Genomic DNA, 13,813 nt, shown 5'->3' on the forward strand with positions numbered 1-13,813 from the left:
CTGTAATCCATAGAGACAAAAGCACTGTAAAAGCGGTAGAATCTGGTATAAATTAAATCCAAACAAACATGCTGACAAAGTGAGATGGAACATGTTATCCGTGAAAACATTAACTATTATTACATGTTTTGACCAAGAGTTCTATCTTAAAGAGTTAGGCCTATTTTTGTGTCTCTAACTTTAAAAACGACTAGTACGAGGATTGTGTGTTGCAACGACCCAATCATATTTAATGGTATTGGTTAGAGTGGGTCACGTCAAACCAGGAGCTAGGTGACACACGAGGATCCAGTGACAACCCAATATGGTGGATATTCCTCATAAAAAAATAAATTTAATATCAAATAGATATATGGTCCACGAACCAAATGTTAAACTAATAAAAACAAATACTAAACTTTTTTAGCCAGAAGACCGAGAAAATTATGAGTTGAAAACAAGTTCTTCCCCTTTTTTATAGCTCGTTCATCCTCTTTCAGTTAGCGGATGTACTATATGTGAGCGTTGTATCTGTTGAGTTTGGATAGTTTCTCACGTCCATCTAGAAAGTAACGGACCACGTCACTACGACACACGATGATCGTGAAAACGTAAAAAGTAATACTTTATAGAAGTTGAGAAAACAGCAAGAAAAGCTTCTTCCTCCTATGCATGTACACCCCCTCAAAATATAACATGTTCTGGTTTAATCTAAAATTAGGTTCTCTAGCTTTTACGAAATTCATCAAATAATGATCCCAACATCTACAACATCAAGAGGGTTTATGAACTATGTCTGAGTTCGTCAAAGTAATTTGATATGAAGTCTCGTGTCTCATAAAGAATGTTATTGGCCCTTCTCCAAGAAGACACAAGTTTTCAACTTTGAATAAATATATAAAAGGTTACTAATATTTAAGATGTGTTAGTGCCGATCTGGATGCCAATCACTAGGGGTGTACCGCCTGGCAGTACCCTCTACGGAGTGGACGGTCCGCGGCCCTAGGTCAGACGGTCCGCGGCCTGGGCGCAAGAGTAGCGCATTCCCTACATCGCTCCAGGCAGTCCGTGCTCTGGGTCGAACGATCCATGATGCCGCAGGGTCGTCTTCTTCCTCACAGAAATCTAGAGCTTGTCCCCTGGGGAGAGATCTTAGGGTGTTCTAGGTCGGCAGGTCACTCGAGGCATCCCCAGACGACGTAGAGTCACCTAGGGCATTCAATTTCACTCCGAGGATCAGATCTTGAATGAAGAAATTAAGTCGAGGGAGCGACCTTGAGTGAAGTGGATCATGACCCCGAGGAGGGGTAAGATCCTTGGGTTGTCTTGGGGTTGGCAGGCCATCTAAGACGGATCTAGACAACGTAGAGTCGAATAGGGGTGGAGGTGGATATGTGGAAAGCTACAACTAGGACTACACTACATCTACTCCTAGGGCAGAAAAGGTAAAGAAAGTAAATTGGTTCGATTGGAATGTGTTCGGGTGTTCTCAATAGGTCGTACCCCTTCATATATATAGGGGAAGGTCTAGAGTCGTTCCTAGGCAATAGCCAACAGATCTCACGTGATTAGATGGATAACCACGCACGAGATAAGGATAATCACCCGAGTCAATTTGATCGCGGGGGGCCCTAGAGCTGGACCGTTCGCCACTTTTGGTGTTCAACACATGCCCCTGGCTTTTGGTGGAGCTTGGCGAACCAAAAGCACCAGCGCACTTTGGAAACAATAGATCACATGAGTTATTTTGTTCCCAAAGTAAGGACTCAACTTGATGCAAGTCATTAGCTCTTGTGATCAGATAATATAAATATTTGATAGAACTTTGATGCACAGATGTCGTTTCAGATCGCATCCTCTTCGGCCATGTCTGCCTAATCAACATGTCAATAGGCAAAAACTTGTGGTGCCCCCACCCCGAATAATCAAACAGATTAGGCCAGTAATACAGATTCATCGTTGTACCACGTTACACTTGAGTAGGACAACACATCGGGGATGGATAGACTGGGAAGCACCATGCCATCCTAAAGGAGGATGACCAGGTGATCTTGGTCGCACTACATTTTGGTCTAGTTTAGTCAGTCTTTGCTTTAGCACAGATCACCTTTTTGACTTTGTTTGTTTTATAGGGCGGTTGTGTGGAACTGCCTTCTTCTTCATATATTTAGCAAGCAGCTGTCAAAAATAGGACTGACTCTGCTAAGTCGACCAGACGTCTTGGAAGTGTTTTTTCTTCCTAGTACCTATTTCGGAACACTATGGTCTAACGGTATGTGGTCGCTGCTGCTTCTAGTTATCTATGGATCGTCTGACCTTCATAGCTGGACTGTCCACGCATGTCCCGGACTATTCGGCCTTAGTGCCCGGACTGTCCCACATATGCGGGATAGGCGACTGTGATCGGGTGTCCGATCGTGCTTGCCCCCCGACGCCTCCGGTCTTTCTTTTGTCCGGAGCCTTAAGAGTAACCACTCTGCGTGACATATTTGTTGTGCGAGGATCACCAATAATGATATTTTTATCTTTGCCTTTATCGGTCGCACATGGCCAAACCAAGACTTTTTTGCTCGTCAGCACTAATGTGGTGAAGGGGACAGGTGACCTATCAATTTCACTTCTTGAAATCTCAACCAGCCTTCATTTATAGCCAATTGTATTTGTCTACGGAAGACAATACAATCATTGGTGTTATGAAGAAAGGATCCATACCATTTACAATACACACACCCTCTTAATTCTTCAACTAGAGGAATTGTATGTGACAATTTAATGTTACCATGCTTAAGTAACTCATCAAATATTTTATCACACTTAGCAACATTAAATATAAACTTAACTTTCCCCTTTTGTGTCGAGTGTAGTTGAGAGCGAGCAGAAGATTTGGTCTTAGTAGGCCAAACAAGCTCAGCGACGTGTAACCCTTTTGGGTCCTAGGGCTTAGGTGGGTGGCTATCTTTATGTTGGCCTTCTATACTAGGATCACGGTGGCTTCCAGTGCTCCAGACGGTTCGACATGTGCAGTCGGACGGTCTGTGAGTGGACCGGGCAGTCTAGTACTATTCTCGGACTGTCCATTCACGTCGAGCAACAACTCCGACCCTTGTGATGGGCTCTTTGTGACTCCGGACTATCCAATGTATGGTGCCGGACGGCCTGACAAAGGGGCAAACGGTCCAAGATAGTGTATGGACGGTCCTGTCGTGCTTAGAATGGACCTACCGTTTAGTGAAGATGGCGATGACGGTCATCCTGGATATGAGTCCACCGGCATACCAGAATATGGCTGGGGAAACACATTTGTTGCCGATAGGTTTAGCACAATTGTTTTGGTGCTCAATTCATGTGATAAAATATTAGGCATGTGAGTTTTTCTACTGCATGCTTCATCTTCTTTATATCCTCTGTGATACTTTTAATCCGATTATCAAAAGAAATTTTAATAGATTGAATATTATCGACTAACTTGGCATCACGTACCATGAGGAGCAGCGGCGGCACGACTGACATGTAATCGATATTTATTTCCCTCTCCCGGTCGACCTTCTGGTGGCCATCTTCCCTTAAGTGTGAGAGGTACCACTTCTCCGCCACCTTGAGCACCTGATCTTGTTGTCGCTGGATCTCCTCGTCTAGCTTCTTCATACCATCTTCTAATTTCTTATGCTCAATGGCCAACAAATTAGTCAGCCTTGTGTCGCTGTTTGGAGAAACATCGTTGAGATGTTTAGAATCGGCCATATAAGCCCGATTTTGTAGATCTGCAACCTTCGTCCCCAGCGGAGTCGCCAAAAAGTGTTTTGGCGCCGATCTGGGCACCAATCACTGGGAATGTGTCGCCTAGCGGTGCCATCTATGGAGGCGCGGATAGTCCGTGGCCTTGGGCCAGACGGTCCACGACCTGGGCACAGGAGCGGCGCCTTCCCTACGTCGCTCTAGATGGTCCGCGCTCTAGGCCAGACGGCCCGTGATGGCGCAGGGTTGTCTTTCTCCTCGCAGAAATCTAGATCTCGCCTCTTAGGGGAGAGATCTTGGGGTGCTCCGGGTGAGTCAGTCACCCTGCACGTTCCCAGACGACGTAGAGTTGCCTAGGGCACTTGATTTCACTTCGTGGATTAGATCTTGAATTAAGAAATCAAGTTGAGAAAAAGATCTTGAGTGAAGTGGATCTTGGATCTTGCCCCATGGAGGAGTAAGATCCTTGGATTGTCTTGGGGTCAGTAGGCCACCTAAGACAAATTTAGATGAGGTAGAGTCGAATAGAGCTAGAGGTGGATATGCGGAAAGCTACAACTAGGATTATGCTACATCTACTCCTAGGACAGGAATGATAAAGAAAGTAAATTGGTTCGATTGGAATGTGTTGAGGGGTTTTCACTCGGTCGTACCCTTCATGTATATAGGGGGAGGTCTATATACGTTCCTAGGCGATAGCTAACTGATACCACGTTATTAGATGGATAACCACGTCCGAGGTAAGGATAATCGCCCGAGTCAACAAGATGTATAAGAAATACTATTAGATTAATCATTAAAAATTATAGTAAAATTTCTGGTAAAAAATTAAATTTTTTACAAACATATTTATTTTCTTAAAAATACTCCTTCATCGTAATTTATAATTCGTTTGATTTTTTAACATCTAAATTGATCGATTCGTCTTATTCATTTTTCTAGAAAAAATAAAACAATAAAGTCATACTTAAAATATATTATGTACTAAATGATATCACAATAAAAATTAATAATAAAATTAATAATAATTATGATTTTTTAAATAAGACGTGTTAATCAAAGTTAGAATAAAAAGGTAGATAAATTATAATTAGAATGGGGAGAGTATAACTATAGATGGTCAATAAGCACGAGGCCCGCGAGCCCGGCACGAAGCCCGCTGTTTGAGCCCGGTCCAAGCCCGGCACGGTTCGGTTCTATGCGGGCTTGAGCCGGCCCGGCACGAATAAGCGGGCCGGGCTCGGACAGAAAACTAGGCACGGTGGGCTAGCCCGGCACGGCCCGTTTACCTCTAAGCACGTTAAGCCCTCTTTTTTTTCACTAAAACATGCTTTTGGCCCGTTTAGCCCGCTTTTTTCGTGCTAAACGAGCCGGTCCGAGCCGTTTAGGCCCGCTGCGGACTGGGCTCGGACAAAGAATCAAGCCTGCAGGCTTAGAAGTCTCGGCCCGGTTTCCTAACCGTGTCTGGCGGGCCGGGCCCAAAACGGGCCGGGCTTCACCGGGCCCGGACCGGGCGGCACGTTTGGCCATCTCTAAGTATAACCAACACAAAATGCTCGATGACTTTGGCGGCATGAGTATGTATATACGTAAGACTGTCTTTAACAACGTCCGCTAAAAGGATTCATACGCTAATTTGGCGTTCCATACACATGCTATCGCCTCCAACAATGTTCGCTAAGGCGTCCAGAGCTCTCAATCGTCTCCCAAAACTAGAGAATCACTGCTCAGTAGTTGCAGCTCGCTGCGTCGCACAACAGCACGCCATGGCTGTTGTGGCCAAGTTCGGACATTGCGGCAGCGCACAGCACCTTGACTGCGCCATCCCCCTCACCGCTGTGCCAGCCTGCGTGGTCGGTGTAGTCGTCTGGCGCCCGCACGAATGGAGCTCGTCTACTCTGCATTGCGACGGCCTCCGTGCGAGCTTGCTTGCTTGCACCAACTCGCATCGCGGAGGAGGAAAGAGCAACAACGTTGGAGAGGAGGACCACTTGGTTGCACGTCACGGAGGAGGAAAGAGCAGCAACGTCAGGGAGGAGGACCACCTGGCTGCACGTCGCGGAGGAGGAAAGTGCAGCGCCGCCATGCAAGAGCAGTGACGCCTCGAGGAGGACATAGGAAGAAGACGAGTGTGGGTAAGGTAGGGGAAATAGCAGCGCACACCCGACCAACGCAACTTTATTTTGACAACATATTAAATAATATGAATAAACAACAATTTACAATTTGTAGATTAGTTAAAATTCTATTAAAACAATAGGGGTTCCAAAATTTCTATTAATAGGATTTGTGAAAATATGAAAGATAGGATATAGATGATAAAATTTGGAGGATGCTGCTGGAGATGATAAAGATATAGAGAACGTAATCTTTTAGAATACAATTTTATATATTCTTTTAAGAGATGAAATTTAGAGGACATTGCTATAGATAGTCTAAGAGGAATAAAAATAAAACCCCATGGAACACAATTGTCGGGGACCATAATTAGGGGTACCCTCAAGACTCCTAAATCTCAGCTGGTAACCCCCATCAGCACAAAGCTGCAAAGGCCTGATGGGTGCGACTAAGTCAAGGATCGGTCTATTCGAGGGACGCGATCACGCCTCGCTCGAGCCCAGCCTCGGGCAAGGGCAGCCGACCCCGGAGGATCTACGTCTCGCCCGAGGACCCACTCCAGCAACGGACACACCTTCGGCTCGCCCGAGGCCCAACCTTCACCAAGAAGCAACCTTGGCCAAACCGCCACGCCAACCGACCAAATCGCAGGGGCATTTAATGCAAATGTGGCCTGACACCTTTATCCTGACGCACGCCCTCTAGTCGACAGAGCCGAAGTGACCGTAGTCACTTCGCCGCTCCACTGACCGGTCTGACAAGAGGACAGCGCCGCCTGCGCCGCTCCGACTACTGAGCCACTCGACAGAGTAAGGCTGACAGCAGCCAAGTCCGGCCCTAGGCGCCATGGGAAACTCCGCTTCGCCCGACCCCAGAGCTCGGACTCGGGCTCAGCCCCGGAAGACGACGAACTCCGCTCCGCCCGACCCCAGGGCTCGGACTCGGGCTCAGCCCCGGAAGACCGCGAACTCCGCTTCGCCCGACCCCAGGGCTCGGACTCGGGCTCAGCCCCGGAAGACGACGAACTCCGCCTCGCCCAACCCCAGGGCTCGGACTCGGGCTCAGCCCCGGAAGACGACGAACTCCGCTTCGCCCGACCCCAGGGCTCGGCCTCGGGCTCAGCCCCGGAAGACGACGAACTCCGCTTCGCCCGACCCCAGGGCTCGGACTCAGCCCTGGCCTCAGCCGACGGTCTCTGCCTCGCCCGACCCAAGGGCTCGGACTCGACCTCAGCCTCGGAAGACAGACTCGACCTCGACCTCGGAGGAGCCTCCACTTGCCCAACCTAGGGCTCGGACCGACCACGTCAACAGGAGGCGCCATCATTACCCTGCCCCAAGCTGACTCAGGCTACGGGGAACAAGACCGGTGTACTATCTGGCTCGCTCCGCCAGACAAGTAATGATGGCGCCCCGCACGTTCTATGACGACGGCGGCTCTCAGGCCCCCTTACGGAAGCAAGAGGACGTCAGCAAGGACTCGACAGCCCCGACAGCTGTCCTTCCGCCAGGCTCCAGCGCTCCTCCGACGGCCACGACACCACACGAACCGGGTGCCAAAACCTCTCCGGCTGCCACGATGGCATGTACTTAGGGCGATAGCTCTCCTCCGCTAGACACGTTAGCACACTGCTACACCCCCATTGTACACCTGGATCCTCTCCTTACGCCTATAAAAGGAAGGACCAGGGCCCTCTTACAGAGGGCTGGCCGCGCGGGGAAGGACGGGACGACACTCGCGTGAGGCCGCTCGCTCCCTCCCGCGTGGACGCTTGTAACCCCCTACTGCAAGCGCACCCGACCTGGGCGCGGGACAAACACGAAGGCCGCGGGATTCCACCTCTCACGCCCGTCTCCCTCCGGCTTCCTCCCCCCTTCACGCTCCGTCTCGCGCCGACCCATCTGTGCTGGGGCACGCGGCGACAATTTACTCGTCGGTCCAGGGACTCCCCGAGTTTCGAAACGCCGACAGTTGGCGCGCCAGGTAGGGGCTTGCTGCGTGTCGACGAACAGCTTCCCGTCAAGCTCCAGATGGGCAGTCTCCAGCAACCTGTCCAGCCCGGGACGGTACTCCGTTTCAGGAGTCTTGAGTTCATGTCCCTCGACGGCAGCTGTGACATGATACTCCTTCCCCCGCCGCGCGACAGCGACAATGGCGGCCGACAGCCCGCCCGCCGGCGGCGGAATCGACGGCGTCTTCCCCGCGTGGTGGAAGAACAACATTCGGGCTCGCCCCGTCCCCTCCCCCGCCGACGGAGGAGGAGGCGGGGCAACCAAGGCCAAGCAGGAGGCGGCACCTCGTCGACTGTCGAGCGAGTCGACGGCGCCGGCGCCCCAACGGGGGGCACGTCGGGCATCGACCTCGCGTCTGAGACGAAGACGAGTGTCGTCTCCCCGCAACACGCCAATTCCAAGCCAGCGGACGACGCCAGCACGCTCGCGAAGGACTTGCTGGGCGTCACCCTCGTACCTGAGACGACAATGCAGTCAGCCCCTGACGTGACTTCATCACCGCCCGTCGACCAAGAGGTACAAACCGGTTCCCATCTTACGCCTTTTGGATTCAGCCTCGACCCACCAAGCGACTTCGCTTTGGTGGACGCTCTCATAGAGGCGAGTCCCAACCCTCTGGGGTATCGTATGCGGTCACCCTGGGACCGGCTGACAGACGTCTCGACCTACGGGCCCTCGGGGTCCGAGGAAGATGACGAGCCCGACTTCTGTTGGGATTTCTCCGGACTTGGTAACTCCAGTGCCATGTGGGACTTTATGACCGCGTGCGACTACTGCCTTTCCGACTGTTCTGACGGTAGCCGCAGCCTCGGCGACGAGGACTGCGGCCCAAGTCGTGAATGTTTCCACGTCGATCTAGGGGGTCCCAACGAAGGCAACCATCTTGGTATGCCGGAGAACGGTGATCTCCCTAGGCCTGTGCCTCGCATTGACATCCTACGAGAGCTAGCTGTGGTCCCCGTCCCGGCGGGGGGTCATGACCCACAGCTCGAGCAAATCCGCGAGATGCAGGCCAGGCTCGACGAGGGGGCAGGAACACTTAAGCCGATCCGTCGGGACATCGGGCAGGAATGGGCGGGCCAACCTCCGGCCGGAGAAGTGCGTCACCTACCCCAGGGTATCCAGCATCGCATCGCCGACGATGTCAGGGTAAGGCCACCACCGACTTCCAGTGGAGTCGGCCAGAACCTGGCTGCAGCGGCAATGCTTCTCCGCGCGATGCCGGAGCCATCAACCACCGAGGGGCGGCGTATCCAAGGAGAGCTCAAGAATCTCCTGGAGGACACCGCGGTCCGACGGGCCGAAAGCTCCGCCTCCCGAAGGCAGGGGCACCCCTCGGAACATCGCGCCGTGACTTCCCGATTCATGCGGGAAGCCTCGGTCCACACCGAGCACACGCGCAACACAGCGCCTGCGGCCCCGGGTCGCCTTGGCAACGAGCACCACCACCGCAACCGTCGGGCCCACCTCGATGAGAGGGTGCGCCGAGGCTACCACCCCAGGCATGGGAGACGCTACGACAGCGGGGAGGATCGGAGTCCCTCGCCCGAACCACCCGGTCCGCAGGCTTTCAGCCGCGCCATACGACGGGCGCGCGTTCCCGATCCGGTTCCGAACCCCGACTACTATCACAAAGTACTCGGGGGAGACGAGACCGGAACTGTGGCTCGCGGACTACCGGCTGGCCTGCCAACTGGGTGGAACGGACGATGACAACCTCATCATCCGCAACCTCCCCCTGTTCCTCTCCGATACCACTCGCGCCTGGCTGGAACACCTGCCTCCGGGGCAGATCTCCAACTGGGACGACCTGGTCCAAGCCTTCGCCGGCAATTTCCAGGGCACATATGTGCGCCCTGGAAACTCCTGGGATCTCCGAAGCTGCCGCCAGCAGCCGGGAGAGTCTCTCCGGGGCTACATCCGGCGATTTTTGAAGCAGCGCACCGAGCTGCCCAACGTCACCGACTCGGATGTCATCGGCGCGTTCCTCGCCGGCACCACCTGCCGCGACCTAGTGAGCAAGTTGGGCCGCAAGACCCCCACCAGGGCCAGCGAGCTGATGGACATCGCCACCAAGTTCGCCTCTGGCCAAGAGGCGGTTGAGGCCATCTTCCAGAAGGACAAGCAGCCCCAGAGCCGCCCACCGCAAGATGTCCCCGAGGCATCAACTCAGCGCGGCGCCAAGAAGAAAGGCAAGAAGAAGTCGCAAGCGAAACGCGACGCCGCCGACGCGGACCTTGTCGCCGCCGCCGAGTACAAGAACCCTCGGAAACCTCCTGGAGGTGCCAACCTCTTCGACAAGATGCTCAAGGATCCATGCCCCTATCATCAGGGGCCCGTCAAGCACACCCTTGAGGAGTGCGCCATGCTTCGGCGCCACTTTCACAAGGCCGGACCACCCGCGGAGGGTGGCAGGGCTCGCGACGACGACAAGAAGGAAGATCACCAGGCAGGAGAGTTCCCCGAGGTCCGCGACTGCTTCATGATCTACGGTGGGCAAGTGGCGAAAGCCTCGGCTCGGCACCGCAAGCAAGAGCGTCGGGAGGTCTATTCGGTAAAGGTGGCGGCGCCAGTCTACCTAGAATGGTCTGACAAGCCCATCACCTTCGACCGAGACGACCACCCCGACCGCGTGCCGAGCCCGGGGAAATACCCGCTCGTTGTGGACCCCGTCATCGGCGACGTCAGGCTCACCAAGGTCCTCATGGACGGAGGCAGCAGCCTCAACATCATCTACGCTGAGACCCTCGGGCTCCTGCGGGTCGATCTGTCCTCGGTCCGGGCAGGCGCTGCGCCTTTCCACGGGATCATCCCCGGGAAACGCGTCCAGCCCCTCGGGCAACTCGATCTACCCGTCTACTTTGGGACGCCCTCCAACTTCCGAAGGGAGACCCTCACGTTCGAGGTGGTCAGGTTCCGAGGAACCTACCACGCAGTGCTGGGGAGGCCATGCTACGCAAAGTTCATGGCCGTCCCCAACTACACCTACCTCAAGCTCAAGATGTCGGGCCCCAACGGGGTCATCACCGTCGGCCCCACGTACCGACACGCGTACGAATGCGATGTGGAGTGCGTGGAGTACGCCGAGGCCCTCGCCGAATCCGAGGCCCTCATCGCCGACCTGGAGAGCCTCTCTAAGGAGGCGCCAGACATGAAGCGCCACGCCGGCAACTTTGAGCCAGCAGAGACGGTTAAATCCGTCCCTCTCGACCCCAGCAGCGACGCCTCCAAGCAGATCCGGATCGGCTCCGAGCTCGATCCCAAATAGGAAGCAGTGCTCGTCGACTTTCTCCACGCAAACGCCGACGTCTTCGCGTGGAGTCCCTCGGACATGCCCGGCATACCGAGGGATATCGCCGAGCACTCGCTGGATATCCGAGCTGGAGCCCGACCCGTGAAGCAGCCTCTGCGCCGATTCGACGAAGAAAAGCGCAGAGCCATAGGCGAGGAGATCCACAAGCTAACAGCGGCAGGGTTCATCAAAGAGGTATTCCATCCCGAATGGCTTGCCAACCCTGTGCTTGTGAGAAAGAAAGGAGGGAAATGGCGGATGTGTGTAGACTACACTGGTCTAAACAAAGCATGTCCGAAAGTTCCCTACCCTCTGCCTCGCATCGATCAAATCGTGGATTCCACTGCTGGGTGCGAAACCCTGTCTTTCCTCGATGCCTACTCAGGGTATCACCAGATCAGGATGAAAGAGTCCGACCAGCTCGCGACCTCTTTCATCACATCCTTCGGCATGTACTGCTATGTTACCATGCCGTTCGGCTTGAGGAATGTGGGTGCAACGTACCAAAGGTGCATGGACCATGTGTTCGGCGAACACATTGGCCGAACGGTCGAGGCCTATGTCGATGACATCGTAGTCAAGACGAGGAAAGCCTCCGACCTCCTTTCCGACCTTGGAGCGACATTCCGATGTCTCAAGGCGAAAGGCGTAAAACTCAATCCCGAGAAGTGTGTCTTCGGGGTTCCCCGAGGCATGCTCTTGGGGTTCATCGTCTCCGAGCGGGGCATCGAGGCCAACCCGGAGAAGATCGCAGCCATCACTAGCATGGGGCCCATCAAGGACTTGAAAGGCATACAGAGAGTCATGGGATGCCTTGCGGCTCTGAGCTGCTTCATCTCGCGCCTCGGCGAAAGAGGTCTGTCTCTATACCGCCTCTTAAGGAAGGCCGAATGCTTCACTTGGACCCCTGAGGCTGAGGAAGCCCTCGGGAACCTGAAGGCGCTCCTTACAAACGCGCCCATCTTGGTGCCCCCCGCTGCCGAAGAAGCCCTCTTGATCTACGTCGCCGCGACCACTCAGGTGGTTAGCGCCGCGATTGTGGTTGAGAGACGAGAAGAGGGGCATGCATTGCCCGTCCAGAGGCCAGTCTACTTCATCAGCGAGGTACTGTCCGAGACCAAGATCCGCTACCCACAAATTCAGAAGCTGCTGTACGCGGTGATCCTGACGCGGCGGAAGTTGCGGCACTACTTCGAGTCTCATCCGGTAACTGTGGTGTCATCCTTCCCCCTGGGGGAGATCATCCAGTGTCGCGAGGCCTCGGGTAGAATTGCAAAGTGGGCGGTGGAAATCATGGGCGAGACGATCTCGTTCGCCCCTCGGAAGGCCATCAAGTCCTAGGTGTTGGCGGACTTCGTGGCTGAATGGGTCGACACCAAGCTCCCAACAGCTCCGATCCAACCGGAACTCTGGACCATGTTCTTCGACGGGTCGCTGATGAAGACAGGAGCAGGCGCAGGCCTGCTCTTCATCTCGCCCCTCGGGAAGCACCTACGCTACGTGCTACGCCTCCACTTCCCGGCGTCCAACAATGTGGCTGAGTACGAGGCTCTGGTCAACAGTTTGTGCATCGCCATCGAGCTAGGGGTCCGACGCCTCGACGCTCGTGGTGACTCGCAGCTCGTCATCGACCAAGTCATGAAGAACTCCCACTGCCGCGACCCGAAGATGGAAGCATACTGCGATGAGGTTCAGCGCCTGGAAGACAAGTTCTACGGGCTTGAGCTCAACCACATCGCCCGACGCTACAACGAGACTGCGGACGAGCTGGCTAAAATAGCCTCGGGGCGAACAACGGTTCCCCCGGACGTCTTCTCCCGAGACCTGCATCAACCCTCCGTCAAGACCGACGACACGCCCGAGCCCGAGGCACCCTCGGCTCGGTCCGAGGTACCCTCGGCTCGGTCCGAGGCACCCTCGGCTCGGCCTGAGGCACCCTCGGCTCAGCCCGAGGCACCCTCGGTTCAGCCTGAGGCACCCTCGGCTCGACCCAAGGTACCCTCGGCCCCCGAGGGTGAGGCACTGCGTGTCGAGGAGGAGCGGAGCAGGGTCATGCCTAATCGAAACTGGCAGACCCCGTACCTGCAATATCTCCACCGAGGAGAACTACCCCTCGACCGAGTCGAAGCTCGGCGGTTGGCGCGGCGTGCCAAGTCGTTCGTCTTGCTGGGAGACAGGAAGGAGCTCTACCACCACAGCCCCTCAGGCATCCTCCAGCGATGCATTTCCATCGCCGAAGGCCAGGAGCTCTTACAAGAGATACACTCGGGGGCTTGCGGCCATCACGCAGCGCCTCGAGCCCTTGTTGGGAACGCTTTCCGACAAGGCTTCTACTGGCCAACCATGGTGGCCGACGCCACTAGAATTGTCCGCACCTGCCAAGGGTGTCAATTCTATGCAAGGCAGACCCACCTGCCCGCTCAGGCTCTACAGACCATACCCATCACTTGGCCGTTTGCTGTGTGGGGTCTGGACCTCGTCGGCCCCTTGCAGAAGGCACCCGGGGGCTACATGCACCTGTTGGTCGCCATCGACAAATTCTCCAAGTGGATCGAGGTCCGACCCCTAAACAGCATCAGGTCCGAACAGGCGGTGGCGTTCTTCACCAACATCATCCATCGCTTTGGGGTCCCGAACTCCATCATCACCGACAACGGCACCCAGTTCACCGGCAGGG

The 13,813-nt window shown here is 54.6% G+C and overlaps 1 pseudogene; it reads right to left on the reverse strand.

Annotated features, from left to right (window-relative positions):
* Nucleotides 1-247: 247 nt before the first annotated feature.
* Nucleotides 248-427, reverse strand: LOC111590425 (uncharacterized; annotated as a pseudogene).
* Nucleotides 428-13,813: the final 13,386 nt, after the last annotated feature.

Source organism: Zea mays, chromosome 10 (genome assembly GCF_902167145.1).
Source record: "Zea mays cultivar B73 chromosome 10, Zm-B73-REFERENCE-NAM-5.0, whole genome shotgun sequence".
NCBI classification, from domain to species: domain Eukaryota; kingdom Viridiplantae; phylum Streptophyta; class Magnoliopsida; order Poales; family Poaceae; genus Zea; species Zea mays.